Source organism: Elephas maximus, chromosome 20 (genome assembly GCF_024166365.1).
Source record: "Elephas maximus indicus isolate mEleMax1 chromosome 20, mEleMax1 primary haplotype, whole genome shotgun sequence".
NCBI lineage: Eukaryota > Metazoa > Chordata > Mammalia > Proboscidea > Elephantidae > Elephas > Elephas maximus.
In genome coordinates, this window is record NC_064838.1 from 59,968,706 (window position 1) to 59,995,379 (window position 26,674).

General features: G+C 47.2%; 1 protein-coding gene and 1 non-coding gene across 3 annotated transcripts in view; both read right to left on the reverse strand.

Annotated features, from left to right (window-relative positions):
- The window catches only part of ERC2 (ELKS/RAB6-interacting/CAST family member 2), a 1,130,613-nt gene that overhangs the window by 20,262 nt on the left and 1,083,677 nt on the right, over positions 1-26,674 (reverse strand). The window lies entirely within an intron of this gene.
- TRNAE-CUC (transfer RNA glutamic acid (anticodon CUC)) lies at positions 25,203-25,273 on the reverse strand. Its single transcript has one exon. It is a non-coding gene; the product is annotated as a tRNA-Glu (tRNA).

Sequence of the window (26,674 nt, forward strand, 5' to 3'; positions counted from 1 at the left end):
AGGTGACACCAGTGGGTTCTGGGGCATACTCTTGCAGTCACTGCCGAAGCCCACAAGCAGTAGGCCCCTGAAGTCCTCTGGAACCCCCCACATGACCCACAGAAGACTCAGCTTTGCTGCAGACTACTTCTCTGGGATCCAGCTGCACACATGGTGTTGCAAATCCCCGACGAGATGTAGGAAATCCCTGCTTGGTGGTGCCATGAAGGATTCCCCCTGCAGGAGGCACATGCTGGGTGCCCTTCAGACATGTGCACACACAGTTCCCTCCACCCGGAGCACTTTCTCCATCTGTCCCCTTCCCAATACTCCCTGAGCATCCCCCCAATCCTCTGCCCCCACGTGCTCCTGCTTCTGAACATCTGGGCATCATGGAGCTGTGCTAGCATCTGGTTAATGCCTGGCTCCACCTGAGGTGGCCCTGCATGGGGACAGGCTATGTCTGTTTGGCTCACCGTGGTACTCCCCCTATGCCTGCCACACAGTGGGTGCTCAGTACATATTTAAATGGGTTAAGGAGACAGCTGAGCCCATTGATGATGACAAACATTTATCGAATGCTTACCGCCTGCCAGGCACGGTCTCAAAATGCTTTACAACAAGGTTTCTCACAGCCCAGCACTACCGACATTTAGGGCTGGGTAAGTCTTTGTTGTGGGAGCTGTCCTGTGCATTGCAGAATGTGGAGCAGCATCCCTGGCCTCTACCCACTAGATACAGTGACACCTTCCCCCCACTCCTCGGTCAAGTCATGGTGCTCAAAAACATCTCCAGATACTGTCAAATGCCACCTGGGGGCCCAAAACAGCCCTGGTTGAGAGCTACTCATGTATACGTATTAATCAAATTAATTTCCACAACCATCGCATCAATTGGCCACTACTATTTTCCTCATGTTATAGTGGAGATGACTGAAGCCCAGAATGCTTATGTAACTTGCCCAAAGGCCTATTACTTGTAGGAAGCTGAGTGGAGCCGGGCAGTTCAGGCTGTCCATTTGAAGTAGGGCTGGGATGAGAAAGGGCTGGCCCAGGTCACAGAGCTGGGAGGCAGCTGATGTGGGACTGGGACTTGGCTTTTCTCACCTTTACCCTGTAAATATGTCTCCTGTTTGTAGCCCTCCCTGGTTTGCGTTTTTCAACTCTCTCTACCCAGGGCCCTTTGTTGGTGTCCGGTCTGGGTTCCTGGAAGGATCCCTCATGCATGGGAGGGAGCTGCATGTCTTCTGCTCCGGCACTGCTTCTCTGCCTGGGTCAGCCCCCAGTGCCTCTCAGGCCCTCCAGGGGCAGGGTTGTTAGGAACCAGAGAGGGGAGGTCAAGGGCCCTCACTCCTAGGGATGCAGAAGGCTGACTGCAATGAGGTAGGGAAAGTGGGACTCAGACTTTGTCTCCCTGCCTGGTGTCATGGCAGGAATGTAGCCTGGGCCTGGGGTTGGATCAGTCTGGTGGCAGTCCAGGCTAAGGCGCCACCTAACTTTCCCCACCTGCTCTAACAGCTCCATTCTTGGACTCTCAGTCCTCGTAACCAAGGATAGATGAAGGATGACATTACCCACCTCAGAGGGCTGCCATGAGCACTAAAGGTAAGGGCACAAGACAGCCTAACAGGAGCTCCATACACCTGAGCCACCCAAGGATTCTTCCTCTTTCTGGTTTGTGACCTCTGACAATCACTTACCCTGAGTCAGTTTTCTCACCTCCAAAGTAAACATAACAACTGACCTCTCTAAACAATCAAAGCCCATGGAAACAGTAGTCAAGGTATCAAACAATGCATTGCACTGGGCAAATCTGCTACACGAGAACTCTTTAAAGTGTTAAAAAGCAAAGATGTCACTTCAAAGACCAAGGTGAGACTTTCCAGTGGCCTCGTATGCATGCAAAAGCTGGACAGTGAAAAAGAAAAACAGAAGAATTGATGCATTCAAATTGTGGTGTTGGCAAAGAATATTGATTATACTGTGGACTGCCAGAAAAATGAACAAATCAGTCTTAGAAGAAAGATAACAAAATGCTCCTTAGAAGTGAGGACGATAAGACTGCAGCTTGCTTACTTTGGACACGCCAGCAGAAAAGACCATTCACTGGAAAAGGACATCATGTTTATTACAGGATCAGCAAAAAAATGAGGGACAAACCCACAACTGCAATGAGACAGACTGACATAATAGCTGTAACGACGGACTCTGATATACCAGTGATCATGGAGAAGACACAGGACAGGGCAACATTTCGTTTTGTTACACATAAGGTCACCATGAGTCAGAGTTGACTCAACAGCAGCCGACAACAACAAGGTAGTTGGGAAGATAAAATAAACTCTGCCTAGAAAGCTCCTAGACCAGGGCCTGATATGTAATAGATGCCACTTACCGGCAGCTCATGTCATCTCACCCTCCTCGCCAGCCACACAGCTGGCCATCAGGATCAGCTCCTTCTAGACTGCAGAAAGTACCACCCTGGGGTGTTGGTGCCTTGGTTACTGATGAGCGGGGCCAATGCCTGGTCATCCTCACGAAGGGAAGTGTGCAGAACAAAGGAGGGCACATCAGAGGGGTCTGGAAGTCCAGTGGCAGAAGGGACCCAAAGCTTCCCCCCAAATTCCAAGCCTTCGACCCGGAGCACCTTCAGCAGCTGCCACTTTGGCAGCCTTGGCCCTTTCTCTTTGGGCTCTTCCTGTTGGCACAGTCCACCCCACTTTACGAAGCTTCGGTGGGTTTTTTTTTTTTTCCCATGGTTCCAGCTGTTAGATAAACTTTCAAGGATATTTCTGTGGCAGGTACAAACCTGGACAGGAAGTCTCGGGAAGAAATCCTAAATTAATTATCCGTCAACATTTAAGCCACAAGAAGGAGCAGTTGTCATAAATTTTTGGAAGGTTAGGATCCATTTTTAGTTGTAAATGCGAGTGAACTGACTCACTTGTGAACGGGTGCCAACAAAATGATATATTTTACATTCTTTCACAGCTTGTTTTGGCTAAACACAATGAAAAAAAAAATAGAGAAAGAGAAAGAGGAATTACAGCTTTTATTCTTCAGTGGGCCAGAGTGTTCAGTTATGCAGAAGAGCTACACACCACATGTGCCAAAGCAGAAGAAGCTAGGTGGGTGTACCACATTTTCTGCCCTTCTACATTTATTGAGAAAGGAAATGGGGCCCCAAACTCAACAGAAGGCCAAAGGCACCGCCGTCACCTTCAGCATGGTCCAAGGCTGGGCATCCCTGACCACAAATCCATCCATCTGCAGGAGCTGCCCTCCTGGCTTCTCTTCAGTCCTGGCGCAAGAACCATCTCTGAAAAATCATTTCTCTGGCATTTGTCCCCGGTTGAATTAGGTGGCAGGCAGTCATTGGTAGAAAGGCAAAAAAGTCTCCTTTTCAAAGGGCTGAGGGTAATTTCCACAAAATTAGGAAGGCAGCTAGGCTACTGTTACTGTTGCTTTCTGCTTACTTTCTCATTCATTCATTCATTCACTAAATCCATTATTCATTTCAGCAAACATTTACTTTTGCCAACCAGGAGCTAGGACTGGAGATTCAATGGAGGGTGGAACATAGACCCAGATCTTAGGGGTTGAGAACTGGAAGACACTTAGGCCTGGAGATGAGTGAAGAGACTCCTGCACTTCAGTGGGATGTATGTGCTAACAGGCAGCAGGGTGATGGGGGAGCCCGGGAGGCCCTCACCTAATGTCAGGGAGGGTCAGTAAGGATTCCCCACTGGATCTCCAGGTTGAGTCATGAGGGATACTGCGTGGGAGGTAGCCAGGGGAAGAGGGGAGAAGGAGCTTTCCCAACAGAGGGAGCAGTGTGTGTAAAGCCTTGAAACAGAGACAGAGCAAGGCCCACGGTGGAATCTACAAGTACCAAGGAGAGCCTGAACACAGAATGCCAAGGAGGGACTGGTAGAGACAGTGCAGGGAGGAAAGCAAGGCCAGCCAGGTGGGACTTCGTGGTGACATTAAGGAGATCGGACGCTTCCCTGAGGACAATGGGGAGCCCTAGGAGGGAAGTGATCTGGCCAGGCGTGTAATTCAGTAAGGTCCCTCAGGGCTGTGTGGCAGCTGGCTGAAGCTGTGGGGAAGCACGTGATACTTCTTTAAGGGATGAATACCCCATGGGGATCATGATGGAGTCTTGGTGTAGTGCTCTCAGCAACATTGAAGCTCTGAGCGGCCTATGTGCTGAGGCCTGCCTGGTCCCACTTGGGGAGGGCCATCTGAGAACCAGGAAACATCTCCCCTTGACTCTGGCCCCCTCTGACCTGGATGAGCAACCTGCGCTCAGAGGCCTGAGTTGGGGTTCTCCCAAGGGTGGCCATCCGTGAGAGAGTTAGCACCAAAAGTCAATATTTGTCCACAGGGAACAGTTGTGTTTGCACTACAAAAGCCCCAACAGGTTTTTTCCAGAGTTTTCAATTCATGTAGCCCATGAAGTAACCTTGTCCCAAAGAAACCCCTGAAGATGAGCCAGAAGGGATGAAAGTCCCAAACAGTAGGCTCTGGCAAGCAGCAGCTCAGGAAGTGCAAGGGGGCTGGTCTTCGGGCCAAGGTCTTCAGGGGGCTCGGGGCACTATTGCTGCGCCTGTGTTGCTGGTGGGCTGGGCTGGACTTCCGCGTGCAGCGCAGTGTGAGCTTCGCAGGCCCTCCCTCTGTGCTCATCAGCCGACCCCAGCTGGAAGCCGTAATATCATCTGCTTCCCAGGGATACCAGCTGACACAGCTGATGGAACTGCAGGCCATCAGGAGCACACCTTCCCTACACCTCCTGGAGAGGAGGGGGTCCCAAGGCCACCCTGGCTCTGGCCCGGGTAGCAGGAGGGCAGGCAGCATCCACATAGCTATCCAGTGCCTTGCACAGTGCCTGGCATGAGAAGGGCCTTTATAAAATATGGTCGAATGAATGAACGGATTGATTTCGATCCTGGCCTGGCCCACAGTTAGCTATGTAACCTTGAATAAGGACCTTCATTTGTCTGGGTCTCAACTGCTTCATCTATGATCTGGAGACACTAAAAATATCTACTCCATAGAGGTGTTGATAGGATTAAATGAGATCATATATGTAAGCGCTGAGTGGAGTGCCCAAGAGTAATCAGGGCTCAGTAAGTATTTGTTGTTGTTAGCTGTCGCCGAGCTAGCCTCCGACTCACCGCAACTCCATGCACAGGGAAACAAAACACTGCCCGGTCCTTCGCCATCCCCATGATCAGCTGTAGACTGGACTGTTGTGATCCATAGAGTTTTCACTGGCTGATTTTTAATAGTAGATGACCAGTTTTAGTCATCACTATAATTATACTTTTTTATTTTTTTCAATTTCAGTCATGTGCCAATGTGACAAAAGTGTTAATATATGGCAGTTCTAGACTTGGAGGAGAAAGGAGGGAGACAATCCTCGTAAGAATCCAGTTGGTAAACCCCTTGATCTCAACTGGCTACGACAACAACCTGCAACCCAGGAAAAGCTGTCATCTCCACTGGTGACAAGAGAATCTGAAGCCCAGAGCAGTGAAGTAACTTAGGCAAATGCTTTCAAGTGAAAAGTTGTAGAAGGAGACCCAAACCCGGACCTGTGACGTCACAACACAGCACAGGGAGGCACTCAATGAATTCTCACTGGGTGAATAAAGGAGAAATTCAATTGCAAAATTATTCTCAGGAGTAAGTGGGAAAATTAGTAAAAGATGGAAACATAAGAAGTCCTGGCCAGGCACCACCTCCTGTCCCTTCTGTGACCTTCATTCCTAAGTGTCTTCCAGTTCTCATATCCTGTTGTTGTGTGCCATCAAGCGATTCTGACTTGTAGCAACTCCATAGGACAGAGTAGGGTTTCCTAGGCTGTAACCCATATGGGAGCAGATTGCCAGGTCTTTTCTCCCAAGGAGCGGCTGGTGGGTTTGGACCACAGACCTTTTGGCCAAGCGTTTAGCCACTGCGCCACCAGGACTCCTAGTCTGAAATCCTAGAAGGAGTTAATAAAGAGGAGCTACTGAGCCCCAGTTTCCTTATCTGCCAGATGAAGATGGTGACACCCCCATCTATCCCCACAGGCTTGTTCTGAGGCTCAGAAGTGATACTGTACATGAAAGGGACCCGAAGGCAGCACTGATATTAAAAAGGATAAAGCAAAATATGATGGTGGGTTGTAAAAATGAACCGGAAGGAAATGGTCCAAGACAAAAATGCGTTAATATTAACCAACAGGTTCCTTCAGAACAGCAAAGCCATGAAACAATGATTTTAGAGAAACAAAACCCAGTCTAGGAAGAATCTGCCAGAGGGAGCGGAAATGAAGGCCCAACCAAGTGGCCCTTGGCTTACCTATCTGGAAAACAGAAGATGAAAAAGATTCTTTGTAAACCAATATTTGTAAAAGCCCCACTGGGCTTTCTGCCTGTGCATACTGCCTATTATCTTGGCAAAGGATGAAAACAAGTGAATTCTTATTTAAAATAAGCATGAAACAAATTCAGGTAAACGTTATTGGCATCACCATGAGCTACCATTTACTGAATACCTACTGTGTACTGGGAGCTGTCCTAAGAGCTGTGCATAAGACACTATACTTAGTAAATTTTCAGAACAATTTTATAAAGGTATAATATTCATTTATTTGTTCAGCAGCTATGTCTCGAGTGTTCATTATGTGCCAGGTTCAGACACAATGACAAACAAGGACTAGTTCCTTAAGTCAAGGTTTCTCAACCTTAACACTATTGACACTCTGGGCTGAATAGTTCTTGCTTACCCACCCTGTATATCATAGGATGTTTAGCAACATCCCTGTTCTCTACACAATAGATGCCAGTAGCACTCCCATCCTTGCTGTGGCAACCAGAAATATCTCCAGGCATTGCCAAACATCCCTCAGTCGGGGGGCGGGGGGGAGGATTGCTTCCAGTTGAGAAGTGCTGTCTTAAGAGATGAGGAAAGTGAATCTCAGAGAGATGAAGTCCAAGGTTGTACTGCTAGTGAGTTGCATGATGCAGAAGGCAGTAATGGCCTTTGAAGTTGACACTGCTTTGTTTCTGGGTGGTGACATCTGGAAGGTGGGTGTTCCCAGGCCAGAGCCACTGGGATACTGTCTTATTTACTATCAATGCATATCCAAGGTTCAACTCTACCTCTGGATTCTTTTACTTTCTCTTTCCATGTCTGCCAAATCACAGCAATCACAAACATCTAATTATTGAAGGTTGGAGGAAGCTCTAGTTAACCAATGTTCTAGTTAACCAAAGACATCCTCGCATATTATTATAAGTCAATTTTCCATTGAGGTCCTGGGTCATGCTTTGGAGAACAGCTCATGTTCTGACTCTTTCAAACAGTAAGTCAACAAGGGTATACAGAAAGTCTTAGAGGAAGGAGAAGTGGGCTTATTATATTCCCAAAATATCTTGGGATTTTTAAGCTTCAATGTTGTGTTTTAGTTCCAAGAGTAACCTAACCTTGGGAGAGGTTGCTCTGCAAATATATGCAAGATAAAGAATTCCTTGGGAGAATATCTGCCAGGATCCTAAGCCTACATTCATATCTAATTTATAATCACCCTGAAAAAAACAGGTTCGTCTTACAAGGAGCTCACATTACCCCTGGTCTAGCATTGTGCAGAGATGTGACAGGTGTAATTTACGTGAATAATCACTGCAATCAGCTGCACGGAAGAATAAACCAGGCGTGTGCTCTTCAGAAGGACAAACTGCTGAGTCACGCAGTCAACTGTTGCTCCCCAAAATGGTGCCAGGGCCACCAGGTTGCTATTGACAGAATAAAAGGACATGGGAGAAGTAATATGGTCGCCTATTGTGATCCAAAGGAACCCTGGTGGTGCAACAGTTAAGCGCTCAGCTGCTAATCAAAAGGTCAGCAGCTCAAACCCACTAGCGGCTCCATGGGAGAAAGATGGGCAGTCTGCTTCTGTAAACATTACAGCCTAGAAACCCCTATAGGGTAGTTCTACTGTGTCCTATTGGGTCACTATGAGTCAGAATTGACTTAACAGCAACAGGCTTTTTTTTTTTTTTTTTTTTTTGTATTGTGATTCAAGTACCCTGGCCTAGAAGACCTACGTTTTAGTCCCAACTTTGCCACTAACTCACTGTGTGACTCTGAGTAAGACGTTTCCTTCACTGGGCCTCAGTTTCCTCACCTGTAAAATTAGGTAATTGGTCTATATGAGGAAAAAAGGACTCATTTTTGTTTCAATAGTTAATGATTTCCCAGAAGTATTGTCTTCTCTGCAACAGGTACGACTTCTGAGCCTGGGAGTTCCTCAGGGGAAGGGACGATGGAGATGACGGCGTTCATGATGATGATATCTCACAGCAGGCTTCACAGAATGGATGAACGAGCCAACAAATAATGAAATGAATTGATGTATCCCACATCAAAGAGTGTAGCTTTCCTGCAACTGAAGCACTTAGCTGGCTCCACCGTCTTATTTGATCGACTATCAAGGATACTTTATTCTGAAAACCAAAAACTAAACCCATTGCTGTCAAGTCGATTCTGACTATAGCGACCCTATAGGACAGAGTAGAACTGCCCCATACAGTTTCCAAAGAGCACCTGGTAGATCTGAACCACCCACCTTTGGGTTAGCGGCTGTAGCTCTTAACCATCAGGTTTCTACTTTACTCTGAGACATCAGCAATTTACAGGTTTCTTGAAGCCATGGTTTGGACTAGGTTTGGAGAATAGTAGAAGGCCAGATAGTAAATATTTTAGGTTTTGTAGGTCTACGGTCTCTGTCAAAACTAATCAATTCTGCCGTCGTAGCATGAAAACAGTAAATGAATGGGCATGGCTTTGTTCCAATAAGACTAAAACAGGCGGCAGGCTGGATATGGCCATGAGCTGTGGTCTGCCGACCCCTGCTGTGGCCTGAAGAATCTGACACGTGTCTTCTCCATCTTGACCAGGACCTGGTACTCTGTGTCTGGAGAGCAGCACAGCCACTTCCTGAGTTATCTGTAATAGAAACAATCCATCTCTTCCCCCGCTCATCTTCCTGTAGCAGGAGCCGACCAATAGCTCCCTTCAAGAGCCCAGTTTTCAGTCGAGGAGCAAAGATCTCCAAGATTACTGGTATCAAAGCCGCACTGTCTCCCTGTATTAGGCTGGAGCCTTGAGAGCAGGGAAATTAGAAGGAAGGGATGGCTGGAAATGGAGCACCCATGCATGGGGAACTTGGCTCGTCCCCCTGGAAAATCGAATCCAAGCGCTAAGAGAATTACAGTGCCCAATTATTGCAGGCAGTTGCAGTTGGAGGTGGAGGTGGAGGTGGGCTTTTCTCCCATCAGAACACCTTTCTGGCTCACAATGCGCATAATTTGGATGCTAACAGAACTGTGAAGGAATGAATAGCTTGATCGTGAGGTCACCACACGAGGCTCTAGAGCCCAACTGACCTTTTGAAGTCTGCTCAGAGAACCTCATTATGTTGCATTTCTGAGTCGATCCCTTCTCTGATTTTTCCCAGTCCCTGTGCCCCTGCATTCCTTTGATGGTTAGATTTTTGCCTTGATAGAGAGGCACAGGCTGAGGGGAGGGAGAGCCATGGAGGGAATGCGGAGGAAAGACCTAATTATTAAGTGAATAATCCACCCTGGGGGCCTTGGCCTGCTACTCCTTGGGCTGGGCTTGCTGGATAGGATGTCTTTAAGGAGCAGTAATTCTCCAGAAGGCAAGACTCCCATCGGTAACCAACACAATTTGGAATGAATTGATGCAACCCTCGAGTCGCAAGCAGGAACCCTTGCCAAAGCAAGCACAAAGTTTCCCATCTTGTAAAGCAGTAATTGGGAAAGGAAGCTGGTGCCTCCCCATGACAAGCCACCTTCCCTTGCCCCCTGAACATTAATGTGTTTGCTCAGCCCACTGTCTGCCCCTCACGTGCATTTGTGTTCTTGCTGCCATTTTTCATAGTAATGACTCCCAACTTCCTGCTAGCAGAATGTCAGAGCACAGAGAGGTCCCCAAAGATTTTCGGTTCCCTTTAAAAAGATGATAAAGGGTGGCTTGGCGCGCAACCACACGCACAAATCATGGATACTCATGATCTAGTCAGGAGAGGAGGTAATTCAACCCCTGATATCAACCTGCTGATGGGAATGCTCAGCTGGGCCCAGTATCCTAGCTCAGTGATAGAAGCTAATTCCCCGGCCTGGCTGCCTAGACCACCACTGGCTATGCTGGGGTACAGTCTCTCTCTTCTCTCCTTCCAGCTTCAACATATTTGAAGAGATTTAAGGTACAAAGCAAACCTGGAAGGCTCCTCCCACTTGCCAGTACAAAAGACTGGGAAATTTCAGTCACTTATGGCTGTAGAAAGACCGGCAGATAAAACCCAAGGAACTGTCTTTGGCTTCCGCTTTTCCATGCTGATATTCCAGATTCAGGCAGCACCATACCAAGACTCCAGGGCTGCACAGAATCTTTTGCTTGAGCCACAACATCCAGGCCACAGGCTTTCCACACCTCCTTTGTGGCTTAAAGATAATTAGGGCGATGGCGGGAAACTCAGGTTCAACTCCCAGCCAATGTACCTCACGCATAGCCACCAACTGTCAGTGGTGGCTTGCATGCTGTTATGATGCTGAACAGCCAGTGAAAACCCTATGGATCATATTAGAATGCTGTCTGATCCATGATCAATTATGGGAATGGCACAGGACCAGGCAGTGTTTCATCCTGTTATGCGTGGAGTTGGCATAAGTCAAACACAACTAAAAACAGTACAAGTGTCTATGACTGAGGAGAATTGCCCACATGGTTGGAGAGGTGACTGGGATGACTTCCAGTCCTTCCTGGACCCAGGTCCTTGTGCCAGCTGTAACATATACTGCACAGGGTAACCTTAGTTAAGCTATTTAACTTTTTAATGCCTTCCTCAGGACCTCTCCAGCTATACAGGTCTCTCCTGCTGACCTAAGGACCAAAGCAGTATGATTGCTTTCCCTTTATAATCACAGATAATCAGTAGCAATAGGGGCTCCTGTTATGTTCTACAGGAGCCCTGGTGGTGCAGGTAAGCACTTGGCTGCTAATGGAAAGGTTGGCGGTTCTAACTCACCAGCAGCTCCACAGGAGAAAAGATGTGGCAGTCTGCTCTCATAAAGATTATAGCCTACGAAACCCTACGGGGAGGTTCTACTCTGTCCCGTAGGGTTGCTGTAAGTCAACTTGACAGCACATAACAACAACATTGTATTCTATGCATGGGCTAGTACTGGGGTACAAAACTAAGGTAAGATCCACCCCTGCCCCCAAGCCAACAAGCAAACATACCTCACCATCAAATTGTATCTTGCGAATGTTGTGTGTAACAATGATGATACTCACTGAGCCCGAACCAGGTGATAAGTGCTGTTTCTAAGGCTGTTTTTACAGGCTAACTCATCCCATTTCTCCCTGAGCCCCTTGCGAGTACACACTCTTTTCACTCTTGTTTGTAAGACGAGGACACCGAGGGTCTAACGGGTCAGCAAAACTGCTCAGAGCCACACAGGCCTTCAGTGACGGAGCTAGCCCTCTGCAGCTGCACTATCTCAATGACACGAAGGTGATGTCCTGTTCCTGTCGCTATGAGTCCTCACTGTGCAATAATTCAATGTTTCATTTGTTCCAAGTTGCAGGTCTTTCTCCCGTGGAGCTGCTGGGTGGGTTCCAACCGCCAACCTTTCAGTTAGCAGCTGAGTACTTAACTGTTGCACCACCAGGGCTCTTTCCTGGGGCCTCTTGCTGCTTACCCCTGACTTGCACATACCCACTTCAACCAGGAAAGTTCTGCATTTCTCTTCTCTAAATTTTGAGGTTACTTACACAATTCCAGGAGACCTGGTGGTACAGTGGTTAAGAGGTTGGCTGCTAACCAAAAAATCAGCAATTTGAATCCACCAGCTGCTCCTGGAAATGCGAAGAGGCAACTCTACTCTGTGGTATAGAGTCGCTATGAGTTGGAATCAACTCAATGGCAATGAGCTGGGGTTTTTTGGTTTATACAATTCCAAAGGAACCCAGATGGTGCAGTAGTTAAGCGCTCAGTTGCTAACCAAAAAGTCAGTGATTCAAACCCACTGGCTGCTCTGTGGGAGAAAAGACCTGCTCCTGTAAAGATTACAGCCTAGGAAACCCTATGCAGTAGTCCTACTTTGTCACATAGGGTCACTGTGAGTCAGAATTGACTGGATGGCACACAACAGCATACAATTCCATTTGAACTAAGGGTTCTACATCATTTTGATGACCTAACCCATTGCCACTGAGTCGATTCCAACTGATATTGACCCGATGGGACAGAGTAGAACTACCCCATGGAGTTTCCAAGGAGCACCTGGTGGATTCAAACCACCAATGTTTTGGTTAACAGCCATAGCTCTTAACCACTATGCCACCAGGGTTTGCATTTTGATAGTGGGTAAGGTAAAAACCACCTGGTGAGAGCTGGCATAGTGAGCCGGTAAAAATGTGCCTTCTGCATTCAGATACATCCTGGTTTGAACCTCTCGCTTTGAATACCACTATGTGCCTCAGGCAAGTTACATCATTTCTTAAACCCAGTTTCTTCCTCTGTAAAAGGGTAATAGGAACTCCGTGCTGGGCTGATGTAAGAACTAAATGAGATGTATACTAAAGAACTTAACACAGAGCCTGGCACAGAGTAACAGTGGCAGTGTTTTTGTAGTCAGACTACAAGCTGAAGGAGCAGATGCCCAGAGGCTCCCCTGTTATTTCCAAAGTAGGACCCAAAAAGACCGGAAACTGCATGGCTTTGGAGAGAAAATAATGAAGCATCACGGCCATGGGAAGACATAATGGTGGAGAGGTGAGGTCTCCTTAAAGAACCCAGTAATTGGACTCTAGCACCTGAAAATGTCTGGGAGCAGCTGGCACTTGAACATCACTCACCTCCACGGTTTGGTTTTCACCAGGTGAAAAGTCAGCATGGCTGCTAGCTCCAACGTAAGGGCTCCCAGCGTGGCTGTAACTCATCCCCCTGTAATATTTCATCATGTGTGAGTCGAGCGTGTTATTTCAGTGGCTTGGAGCTGCATTTCCTAACCAGGTTTTTAAGTGGGGTTGACACACATTCTCCCTCACCTTGCCCGACTGGCTGTTTCACCAGGCACTTCTGCTGTGTGACAGGAGAAGAAATATCTTCTGGAATATTGGAAAGCAGGAGCTTACTTTACAAAAATAAATGGATACCTCAAGCCAACCTGCCGGAATTCTACCACATGACCACCTTCCAAATTCAACGACAGCCAAGAGCCTGCGTAAGCACGTGCAAGCCCGGGAATGTTATTTTTAGAAAGAAAGGCTGGGGTAGGGGCCAGGAATAAAGTAGAAGTCTACAATGAGGGGTGTTACCAGAGTAGAAGACTTACACCCAGGATACACAAGTGTGCTCAATAAATATTTGTGATTGAGCTGACTTGATATAGGGCCTTGAGTAAGGCCTTCAAACCAAAAAAAAAAAAAAAAAAAACCAAACCCAGTGCCGTCGAGTCGATTCCGACTCATAGCGACCCTATAAGACAGAGTAGAACTGCCCCATAGTTTCCAAGGAGCGCCTGGTGGATTTGAACTGCCAACCCTTTGGTTAGCAGCTGTAGCACTAAACCACTACGCCACGAGGTAAGGCCTTAAAAAAAAAAAAAAAAAAAAAAAAAAAGGCCTTACAGGGTCCAAATTTGTCTGTCTCTGTCTAAGGAGCTTAGAGAAATTGTGAAAAAGGAAAATGGAAAGATAAAAAGAGTTTTGGTAGCAATGAATCTCAACTTCCTACCTCCTGCTACCTCTCACTAAGGGGCCACACTGAACACACACCCAAAAACCAAGCCAAGACCATCACCACAGAGGCGATTCTGACTCATGGCAGCCGCACGTGTTACAGAGTCGAACTACTCCACAGGGCTTTCTTGGCTGCAATCTTTATGGAAGCTTATCGCCAGGCCAGAGTCATGGTACCTCTAGGTGGATTCAAAGCTACCAACCTTTAGGTTACCTTTTCAATACCCAATTATTTTCTCTTTTGAAATGTTGATACTATGTGTTTGTACTAATGAAGGCATGCTGATTAAAGTACCAATTCAGAATTTTTGTTAGGAGTTACGGATATTGATACTTATTATCTGGGATCACATGTATCCCACGGGCCCCCGGATGATGTAAATCCTGCGAATATGAGTTAATGATAACATTGCTTTGTTTTTTAATTTTTTTAATTGTATTTCTTGAAAATTTGCAAAACACGAGGTTAAAAATCACGAACTCACCTGGCAACGGCTGCACATACATTTTATTTTAGTCTCCTTTTTTTCTTCTTAGCCTTTTTATCATTTTTCATGAAACTTTTCAAAACATGGTACGATGCTTTCTTCATTGCTGCAAAAGCAGTACTTACAGGCAGGATAAAGAAAACTAAAGGAATCTGAATCTCAGGAAAATTACCACTACTCTGTAGTCTTCATTTTAACAAAAGCAGTACTAACAGCTAAGAAGTAGAAACCGCTGCCCTGAAATACCGCGGAACCGCTTACGGTGGTGCATTCTACCTGCTGCACGTGGAAGCAATAACTGGGCCCTGAAACTGAGGGCATGGTGAGGCTAACTTACAGGAGTCGCCGTCTCTTGAGAACTACCACTGTAATGCCTTATTCGTTACTGGAAAGGCATTATTTACTGTTCAGAAGCTAGAAAAGAAGGGAGCCAGTAACACTGGGAAACAGTGAATGGCATAAAGGAGAAAATGGCCACTATGACTGAACGAAGACTGGCAATAGCTTATTCTCCCGATAAGTACATTCTCGAGAATTTCATAACTGGGAAACAGAGTGAGGAGGCTTATCTCACAGAAATAAAGGCAAACCTGTCAAAAGTTTAGAAAATTCACACATCGGGGAGCCATCACCTAAGGCAATGCTCAATCTACACAAAAATGAGACTCCCACTCAGGATTTTTGAGTTTCACCCATTTCAAAAGGCTAAACAAATTCAAATCGGCCTACCTTCTGTCCAAAAAACTCCAGAGGCAGAAAAAGTGGGTGAGACACTGTATGTCCCACTGGTCTTGAAATGGTTAGTAGTCCAGGTCAAACTATTTGTGCCACACTAAACACTGCGGTATAGGAAATGGCTGAAGGGTGGGGACCCTCTACCACGACCTTCAGACATCAAGAGACCCTAGTAGAAATGGAGACAAGCCCTTGACGGCTCCTGATTGCATGCTGATGGCCTCCCGGCACTCTCCATCCAATGCCTCAACCCTGCCTACAGGAAGAGACTGAAACCCCAGCTTTTGTGTTGAAATTAGAGGCATCGAAGCCTGTCACTTAAGAACTTTTGCCACACGTAATTATTGACTTGAGACATCAGTCACCGTCAGAAATTCTGTGCTGACAGAGGGCAAAAGAAAAGCATCTAGAATATCAAAAGGTAAAGGGTCCAGATTATAAAGGGAGGTGGAAGGAGGGCTTTTCCCAAGTCACAGCCTTTAATTGACTCCAGTCTCTGCTGAGCACCTTGGGCTCCTTTGTCGGTGTGCTGGGAGGTGGCACGGGCTCTACAGACTCCAGTAACTTACTGCAGATAGATCGGGCAGCCAGCCAGGCATATTTCCCAGAGAAATCCCTCCTCACTCCCATGCTGGGTGCTACAAGTAATCGATGTCTGCAAAGGACAAGTCCGTTGAAAGAATAATCTTAGCAGCCGGGACATGGTTTGGAGCATACAGGGGGAGGATGGTGCCCACCCCCACCGCCACCCCCCAGTGACAGACTCCAGAAAAGCATCTAGAATATCAAAGGGTGAGATTCCAGATCTGAGGCTTGAGAAAGTCTGGGCCAAAGGGAGGCCGGGTGACATTTTTAATTCAAAAGTCAGCCGAGCAAATTTCGCCACCAGCTCATTTCTTTGTGTCCTAGTTTACCAATCTGTGAAGTGGTTCTAAAAACTATGTGTGTCTTGGCCCTCTTTAGAGCAGAGGCATATTTTTAAATAAAACAAGGCTCCTTCTTCTTAGGAAGGCTGCGTGGTTTCTGCCAGCCTCTAGTTCAGTATGAATGCAGCTTTCCATTATTTCAGGTACAAAGAAATCATAGACTTCTTTGGAAGGAGATGAAAAAGACAAACCAGAGTAATTCCCGCAGAAGACTTAGAAACCAAAGTCCTGCTGACCGTGTGTGGAGAACATGGCATGGAGACACATTTCAACATCTTTTTTTTTTTTTTTAATTTCATTTGCATTCTGCTTTTCTGCAAAGAATCCAAAAGTTGACTGAAGGGATACTGAACTAATGTTGAAACGAAGGCTGTGCCCATTAGCCCATCAGAACACTGCAACCCTTTCCCAGTTGTGGACAAGCCCCATCACCCTTGACCTGTCTCTCTGGTAGGTGTGTGGGAGGTAGCAGGCACAGAGGAAATACTCTGTACGATTGTCATGTCAAATCCTTTAGGTTCATTTAGGATCAAAATTGGCATCTAGAAGAACGTCAAACAGAGAAATCTAAATAAAATCTGTTTATGGGCTATAGGCTATCGTCTCTTACTCTTTGGATTTCTGTGCCTTTGCTGTTTCTTTTTCTCTGAATTCCCTACCAACCCGTGGGACTTTGCTGGCAAACCCAGCTCCCTTCCAGTCGCTGGGCTGTGCTCATTAAATGTGGATGAATGTCAATGTCATCCAGCTCATTAATAATTGATTTCCAGCCCTGTCTCTATTTGCAGAGCAGAAGCTCCTTACAGAGTCTATTATTCCAAATCTGTGTGTGGGTCATAGGGCCAAAGAGGTTCCACCAGGGGTAACCTTTGTTGACGGCGATCACCATGACAACTCTGCACATCTCCAGCCTCGGCGCGGTCACCCAAGAAGGTGCTGAGTCCTGCCCGGCACCGTGGAATAGGCTGGAGTTTGCTGAGCTAAACGGCCATAGGCGCAACACCGCTGGCAAAATGGGATTTTTCCGTTTTAAATTTTTGGTCTTTGTGAAACAGCATCGTGGTCTTTAACGAACACTTTTGGAAACCATCATGGAAAAGGGCATTTTCAGATTCAAAACACAAAACCCTGTTTTTCTTTCTGTCTCCTCGGGCAAAAAAATAAAGGCAAAGTAAATCCCACTCTGGTCGCTTGTAGGTCAATGAAACCTATATAATGCCAGAAGAGCCAATTGTTTCTTTTCCACTCGACCGAAGGCTGCAAGCTTAGACGGGAAGAATTACTGTTTTGCTTTTAACCACCTATTAATATTTCGTCCTACCAGCCACGCTTCCTCTATCGCTCTACTCCTTCTTTGAAGATTTCCCTCCACTAAATTAATGTTTAACAATTAAATGAAGCCAACAGAGAGTTTTGAAAGATCCACACAATTACGGATTGGGTGGGCTGCAGAGCCTTTAATTTAGGTGGGAAATGTTTCCCAAATTATGGCCTGAGACCTCACAGCTAATTACATAATTTTCTGCATCTGAAAAAACATAAGCTGAGAAAATGCAAACAGAACCAGACTGATAATCAGAGAGAAAAACCTGGAAGTGGGTCCATCTATTATTTTAGAAAACAGAGCTACTAGACAGACCAAGAAAGAGGACGTCAGGGAAGCACAAAGTTAGCGCTCAGCGTGGTCTGCGATGCCCCGGCTCGTGTTTGCTGAGCTGAGTCAGGGCGCCTGATTAAACAAGACCGCTGTGGTCAAATAACGCTTGAGAAGTACTGTCTATTTCATAGGTTCTTGGAGATTTTACAATGCACATTGTCATACTAAAGCCTCTGTTCAGTTCTACAACGACACAGGGTGCTTACTTTTTAGTCCAGAAATGGCCACATTTAAGCGATTATGGATTTTAAAAAAAGAATAATTATTTAAGTAATGATTATTAAAATAGTAAATTAAAGATATCTTAAGTATTTATTTTAAATAGTAATGATTTCATACATCCCGTGGGGCAACTTTTTTTTTTTTTTACTTTATAAGCTCCTGTGGCGTGTCTTTGGGGAGTGTAAATGGTTAACGTGCTCAGCTGCTAACCAAAAGGTTGCAGGTTCGAGTCCACTCAGAGGTGCTTCAGAAGAAACCCTGGTGATCTATTTTCGAAAAATCAACCACTGAAAACTCTATGGAGCACAGCTCTACTCTGACACACATGGGTGGCCATGAGCTGGGAGAGGCTCAGCAGCAACTGGTTAAGATCCTGTAGGACCCGTGTCACTCAGAATACACTTCGCGAAAAGCTGATTTAATCCCATACTCTCACCTTATAAACAAAGACACTGAGACCCAGAGAGAGAAAAGGATTTGTCGACGATCCTAAATGTGTCTTCGGAGATTCCTGGGAGAAGAGAATGGTGGATTGTTGAATTCCTAAGCCAATGCCCCAAGATTAAACATCACTCCACGCATCATGTCCTAGCTGAGAGGGGAGAACACAGAGGCGAGACGCAGACTGGGAGGGCTTCAAGTCAATGACCGGGACACGTCAATGCACCTGTCTTTGACATCTTCAAAACGTGGTACTTTTCATGTGAGAAGACGGAATGCCCTTGAGGAAGTGAGGTGATGGTCAACTGAGAGACTGGGGTGGCTGTTCATCAGAGGAGGTACCCACATGCATTCCTGTGAATTACTGCACACCCTGCCCCTCTGTCTGGCTGACAGCCTGGCATGGTAGGAAGATTCCAGTAGAGTTTGAAGAACTTGGTCACCGTTCTTCAAGGCTGATCCTTGCTAAAAATGTGGATGCTGAGGTGGTGGTGGCCGAGCAGGGAGAAAGAGATGGCTGATAAGTCATTTGGGGAAAGAAAATACAAAACTTAGCTATTAGGAACTTGCTTTTTGAGCTCAGGATATATTCCTTCTTAACCCAGGCCTTAGTTTCCCCACCTGTAAAATGAGGGAGGTGGACCCTAGTCTCTTGAAGGTCCCTTCCAGCTTGAACATTCTTTATCCTTCTCTCCTGGGAGTGACACTCAAAGTCACATTCACATAATAACTGTACCATGAACAGCTGCTTTTAAAGTCAAAATCCTCTTCTCTGGCAAAGAAAGCTCTTTGTTCCTTTTAAGAGCAAGGTCTGAGTTCAGACCAGCACCCCAGAGACCAAATGCTTATGCAAAGCTTCTGTCATTCCTGGGAGGCACCTAACACAGCCCTAGAAGGGTTGGCTGTTCCTTAATCCCCAAGCACTGCAAGATCTGCAGATAACAGATTCTCTTGTTATAGTCTGGCTCCCACTCCCAACAAAGCAAGCAAGTGGGGCAGATGTGCTGGAGCAAACAAATATATACATGTGTATAGAAAAGTTTTCTTTGGAAGGGAATTTCGGAAACCTGGAAAAATTAGGTCCAAAGTTCAGGTTCAGCTCAGGTCTTCCTCCTGAACAAAAGTCCCCATTCCTGAAATGCTATCTGACAGAAAACAATTTCATTCAGGACATCAAGCCGTGTAGTCATCAAGTTTTGGAAAACATCAACCTCCCAGACCGCAGTCTGTTATGCTAGCTGCATGCAATGTACAAGACTGATTTTTTTTTTTTTTTTTTGGCTAGAACTTCAAATTCCATGTTTTTAGAAATTAAGATGACAAACAACTTACTTTTACAAAGACCTAGACCCAGCCAAAAACAGTCCAGCTCCCCCTCAGGTCCCAGCAAAACAACAGCTTTGACGAGACGCTCAGACTGTCAAGTCACACTCTGGGGGCTCGCTGGGGTTTGGACCCTGCATCTCAGCTGACAAGAGCCCTGGAAGGAGGGGGTGGGGTGGGGTGGGGTGGGGTGGGTGTTTAGAGCAAAAGCCATCGAATTTCATTACAAATAAAAGCCAGGAACGGTCATTCCAATTCTTGGCCTCTATCTGGCCGTGCATCTGATGATCTCTGCTAAGGAGAGTTCACACAGGACAGTTCAATGAGTCATAAGGAGCAACTTTCACAATCTTTATGTTGCCTTCTGCAACATAAAAATTAGTCAGTTTTCAGCACGTACCATCCACATCATCTAAAAATTATGCTGCTAAGTGTCCACACAAAATGAGTTGTCTAAAAAGCCAAACAAGGACTGCCACTAGATTCCAGGGAGCAATCCAAGTAAGAATGATTTTTCCCTAGTTAGTTTCACAAACATTGAAACTAGGCAAGTCAATGTGCTGATATGCCAGGTCAACGTTGTCGGAATCAGCTCAGTCCAAAACAGATGCTAAGCAAAGTGGTTAGACTAGAAAGAGTTTTAAGAGTTTACGCAATTTTCTTCCTTTTTTTTGCCAGACTACCCCCTATTGAACATCTACTCTGCAAGCTCCAGGTGCTGTGCAAGGCACTGACATACACCGTCTTTAATCCTCAGAGTAACTCTGCATAGCTGGTATTTTAAAATGCATTTTATAGTTGGGGAAACTGAGGCTCAGAAAACCTAAGCACTTATCCAGGTCGCAGAGCTGGTATACGGTGAAGTCAGGATTTGAATCCCAAGGACTTAACTCTAGCAATGAAATACTCAAAAACAGAAATAAAGAAAAAGGTGCAGATCTCTTTTCATGCAAAAAAATGAAGAGTCCTGAGTGTCCCCCACATTGTTTCCTTTTGCCACTGACAATATTGACAGCAGCTCTGGATCACCTCTTCCATCGAAATTTGTCTAACTCTGTGTGGCCCACAGCTTGCCTAACAGTAGACTGATATCTCTTGCCTGACAACACAATGAATGTTCAAAGACTTCTCCAAGCCTCCTAACAGACTCCGCTGTGGCCAATACTTACCTTCCCTTTGCCTCCTCTAAACCAAAAATCAAACGCACTGCCAGTAGAGTGGATTGCTCCTTTATCCATGTGTGAAGGCTTCTAACCTTTCTACGAGATCAGATATAGCCACTCTTGGCTTCTACCCCTTAGGGAAGAGAATCCTCTGCAGGCATCCTTCCTGGGCTCTGGCCAGTGGGATCATTTTCTAAATCCCATGCCTGCTTGAAGCTTCTACTCCCGTTTTCCTCTGCAAGCCTGAATGCCTCCCCTCTCCTCGCCTGCCTTTCTGACTTCCTGTGCCTGCTGTGTTTAATCCGTCCTTCCATATGTCCCTGAACTCCACCAGACCTCCTTTCTGGGGGGGAATGGAGGAGCAAGGCTGAAAAAACAAGAGGGGCTGTTGAGGAGTTGCTTGGAAAGGGAGTGGCAGCAAAGGGCTGTCCACGCGTAAGCAGTCAAGTATCTGAACTCGGAGGGAGAGTTTGAGGGAGACGGGGCTTATATCAGCCAGGAATATCCAGGGCCAGAGCTTAGACTAATAGGAAGAAATAAAAAATGGGAATGTTTCGGCTGGACATCAAGAAAAACATCCTGATGAAAAGGGAAGGCTCCCACGTGGGGGATGTTCTCATAAAGATGAGTGCGTGGCCAGGCCTCTGCTGCGCTCCCCACAGCTCGGCTCCAGCTTGGTCGTAAACAAGGGCTCGCTGCCTCGGGAGGGCTTGAGGCTGGCCTCCATCCAGCTTCCCTTTCCTCAGAGAAGACCACGGAGGTGGGTTGTGTAGATGATGCAGCTGTGGTCAACCTCACCCTGTATGTCTCTTGGTTGTGAGACTCAAGGAGGTGCTTGAGCTCAATCAAGAAAATAGGAGTTTAGGGAAGGATTCAGGCAGCGAGTAGGCTCTGGAGAAGCATCAGGAACTGGGGCAGTGTGGAATCCCTCTCTTGATGTGCTTTCTCTGTGTGCTTTGCATGTCAGGCCACTCACTTCCCCCTGCTGACTGTCTTCTGTTTCATCACAACCTCACCCTGTAGCTTCCCTGACCCCTGTCGCCATGACAACCTTGCAGCCTTAACTCTCAGAGCCAAACAACTCTACCTCACCGAGTTCAAATTCTCCAAAATAAGAACCTGACTGGCCCATTTCATCCATTCTTGGAAGCCAATTCTCAGGTTATCAGCCAGGTGATAAGACTGGCTGCTATTGCTCCGGGTGTGCAACCCTTATCCAATCAGTGCTGTCTGGGGGGAGGGAGGGCGAGGCAGAGCAGCATGGGACTAAACATGGCTACCTAGACAGCGGATGCTATGGATGCGGAAGGCTTCTTTGGAAAGTAATGTGAGCCCTTAGGTACCACCAGACTCACACATTTGCCTTCTGGCTTTATGGGGCCTCAACAATCGCCTTGTATTTGTGACTTATGTGCCATTTGTCCCTGCCACCCCCTTCTGCCCTTTTGCCATATCCATCCTTTACAGACTCATCCTTCACCACCTAGGATTCCTGCCACAACCCCCATCCCACAGCAATCACCTGGGTAGGCCTTTTATCAATTGCCTCCTGGGAGGCTGTTTTCCTCCCACTGAAGGTTGATAGTTCAAACTCACCCAGAGGCACCATGGAAAAAAAGCCTGGCATCTACTTTCAAAAGGTCACAGCCAAGAAAACCCTATGGAACAGTTCTACTTTGCAATACATGGGGTCATCATGAGTCGGCATCTACTGGACAGCAGCTAGTTATCAGAATCATTTAGGATAAATCTGAATTCCAACTTGTTTGCCAAATGCTGGCTTCTTGTTTGATACTCAGCTCCCTAAGAATTGAGGATAATATGGAATAGCTTAAAGTCAAGTCGAGGCACTTCTGAGATCTTCACTGGGAGGAGGTGGGAACGAGACAACACAACAGTCACCATCAATCAGCCCAACAATACATGAACCATCATAATAATGGCCCCTGGGAATTGTGTGCCTATTAAGCGCCAGGCACTGTGCTAACAGTATTACCTCATCAAATCCTCAAACAACTCTAGGACACAGGGCCCATTACTATCTCCATTGAACAGATGAAGAAAGATGCCTCAGTTTAACTTGATCAAGACCTTACAGCTAGTGCTAGGCTATCATTCTTACATGATTGTCATATAGCTCCCGCTTTTCTCACCTATTGTATTGCGTATTCATTTGTACTATCGGTTATCATTTTCTGGCTATATGAGTGCTTTCTCCAAAAGACTTCTCTCCCATCTAAGTAATCACCACGTCCTTCTGCTTTTATCTACATAATATTTCGGGAAGCTGGCCTCCATTCTTCATCCTCACTGCCATTGCTACATCTCTCTCCTAACTCCTGCCATGACCTCCAAACGGCACTCCCTAACTCCAGTCTCCCCAGCCTCCACATCCAGTCTCCAAAGAGCAAGCAGAGGGCCTATTCCAAGAGGTAGATCCAATTATGTGTCCCCTTGGGGAAGGCCTCTAGAAGGATGGAGTGGTGAGAAGCAGCAGAGCCCCCAGGACAAACAGCAAACACTGATATTCTACTACATTTCTGCAGAGCTGCAGATAGCACCGGCCTGCTGTGCACAGGACCAGGTCAAAAGCTTCATCACAGAAATGGGTGAGGCCTCAGGACTCTGGAAGAATTGAGCTTCCGAGGAGCAGTTCATTCCCCTCCCGCCTCTGGCTCCCAGGGCTAATCTGCTCCTGTTGGCAACTGCTGGCCCCAAGGGGTGCTCAGTACCCACAAATCTCTACACTCCGGGAAAGAGTTTCTGCGTGTGTCACAGCGAGCAGAAACACTGCGAAGAGTGGCATAGGGCGAAGGAACCAAAAGAAGCACAGCCAAGCAGAGGATGGTAAGACCCACTGGGCTGGGGTCCTCCTGCCTGGATTGTAAGAAGAAAGCCCAGAGTTCTGGGGTGTGGTTCAGAGGTATGGCTGGGCTGGACAGCTGGGTGCCCCCACTGTTCCTAGAGGAATCCAAGAGGCATTAGAGAACCCCACTGAGGGGCCTTGAATTCTCTCACCCTGATTTGCATGCCTTCCTTAGAGTCTTCTTAGCATTTGCTGGCTTCTGGCACACACGGAGATACTCAATACTTTTAAGGAATGAATGGTGGATAGAAGGTAGAGAAGGAAGTGAGGACCCAGTAGCCAGGACACAGGTATTGTGCAAAGCTTTTTACATCAATGTCCATTCTAGCCAGAAGGAGCCCTGGTGGCACAATAGTTAAGCCCTTGACTGCGAACTGAAATGATGGATGGCAGTTCAAACTCACTCAGTGGCTCCGATGGAGAAAGACCTGGCATTCTGCTCCCATAAAGACTACAGCTTAGGAAACCCTACGGGGCGGTTTTGCTCTGTCACAGGGGGTTGCTATGAGTCAATTCAACCAGACCACACCTGATAACTAGCATTCCAGCCGCCCCGGCCTGCTGCTCCTTCACAGGCCGGGCCTGCGCCCACCTCAGGGCCGTTGTCCTCCCTGTACCCTCTGCCAGGAGGACTCTTCCCCCACAGGATCCTATCAAGGCTTAGTTCTAAAGCACTTCCCACTGAGGCCCTTTTTGATCACCCTGTTAACCCTACCCTGACCCCGCCACACTCCCTGCCTTTCTTCCCTGCTTCATTTCCTCCAAGGTGCTTACATCGTCTCTGACCCACAGCATCATTTCCTTATTTATTTATGGCCTGTTTCCTCCACCAGAATGGAGGCCCCATGAGGGCAGGGATTTTAGCCAGTTCAGCCCACTGTTACATCCACAGGGCCAAGCACAGTGCCGGGCACACAGAAGTTGCTCGATAAACATTTGCTGAATGCATCTTACTTAACCATCACAATGACACTAATGAAAACTAGGGCTGTGGCTTTTCCCGTTTCACAGATGAGGAAACTGAGGCTCAGGGAGGGTAAGGGAACTGCCTAAGCACATCTAGAAGATGCCTGCTTGCCCAGGTCTCTGACACCCGAGAACACCCTTACTGCCCACCCCCCCACCCCCGCAGCCATCACTTCCACCTTAAGTAGAAAATGAGGAGCTACAGCTTGGTGGTTTCTAAGGGTCTCTCTCCTCAAGTCTGAAACCCAGTTTAAGACCATATTCATTTCCTCACAGGTGGGCTTGCAGGTGGCTTGGGGCATTCCCTTTGGAACAAGAGTTTGAGTCCTGTTTTGCCCACTCAGTTCTGTAGCCTTGGGGACACTTTTCAACATCTATGAACCTCTTTCCTCTTCTGCAAAATGGAGAGCGCATATCTATAGGGGTGTCAGCGAGACAACAGGATGCATGCCGGGGGCGTATTACAGCACCTGGCACAAAGGAAACGTTGTTAGCTGTGATCCCTGACTCATGGCAACCTCCCGCATGATGGAACACAACGCTGTGCTGAAACCTGCTCAGCATCACAGCAACGTGCAAGCCTCAGCTGACAGATGGGTGCTGAGGAAGCATGAGGTGCACTGGCTGGGAACTGAACCCGGGTCTCTTGCACGAGAGGCAAGAATTCTACCACTGAACCACCAATGCCTCCCCAGTAAACGTTAGCTGTCATTACTGCAGTCGTTCCCAAAGGTGCCACTGACACCCAGGGCAGTTTTCCCCCATGCCCCACTCCTCATGTCTGTCTAGCTCCACCACTGGATGTCCTGGGGTGGGGAAGCACCCCTGGCTCCTGTTAGGCTCCAGATCCACCAGGTCCAGGACGGTTCAGTCTCCGAGAGGCGGGGTAGGGCCCAGCAGGCCATGTTTGCAGCCCAGCAAATGTTCCCGGAGCCTTGTTTTTTGTTCTGTTGCTGGGCCATTTGTTTTTATAGCTTATCGTTTCTGCAGGGGGGCTTTGAAAGGCTGCCATTGCTCCAGTGGATGTTTCCGGTTCACCTCCATCAAGCCACATTTAATGAAAACCAGTTTAAGGTCTTCTTTCTCATAAAATGTCTCACTGTTGCTCCAGCAGCTCCTCTTTGGAAATAATGAAGATGAACGCTCCCACCGTGGGGTAGCACACTACACCCCCGGCTGCAGGAGAGCTTGCCTCAGCGCCCAGGATGTTTCAGAGACGGGAAAAGGCAATTACAGTCTCTACTAGGGAGGAAGGGAAGCATGAGGCCTGGGCATTCTACATGCTGCAGATGGAGGGACTAGAGCTTGGGCTCCCTGTCTCCTCTCACGCGAATTCTTGTCAAATCAAAGAATATTTGCTGCAGAAGGGGGTGTTCTATAAGCCTCTTGCCTCTCAAAAAATATTTGGGGCCCAAAGAGGTGAAGAAACAGAGCTAATGCCACACAGCAGAGCTGGGTTAGTTGGGGCAGAGCTGGGAAGAGAAGCCAGTTGTCTAAGGTTCCATCTAGAGCTGTTTCTGCTCAAGCTCAGGAGACAGGATCAGGGGGCCTTCTCCGTGTTGTCAGGCCTCCTCCAGGCCGGGGGAATCTGAAGAAGATCTGCTTGGTCTGCAGCAGGGGCCAACCTCTCTGGGGAAGCAGCAGCTGGCAAACAGAGGAGACTGCCTCTGAATAAAAACCCAAGGATTTTAGATGTATGCACTCGAATGCTGGGCTGAGACGCCTGCGGCCCTGGCATTCCGGGTGCCTACCAGGTGATATGAATGCCTGTGTGGGAGACGGTGCCCCTGCAAACATGCGACTTGGGAAATGTATGACAGAGCACAGCTGGAAGAAAGGGACTCTGTGCTTCTTCCCGGATATACACATGTTAGCATATATTCGTCGTAAATAAGTCATTTCATCACTACTCTATCAATTGATTGTTTTGTCCACTGTTGCAGGAGATAAAAGGGTTATGTATAGTTGATTAGGAAACCCTGGTGGTGTAGTGGTTAAGAGCTACAGCTGCTAACCAGGGGTCAGCAGTTTGAATCTACCAGGCGCTCCTTGGAAACCCTATGGGGCAGTTCTACTCTGTCCTATAGG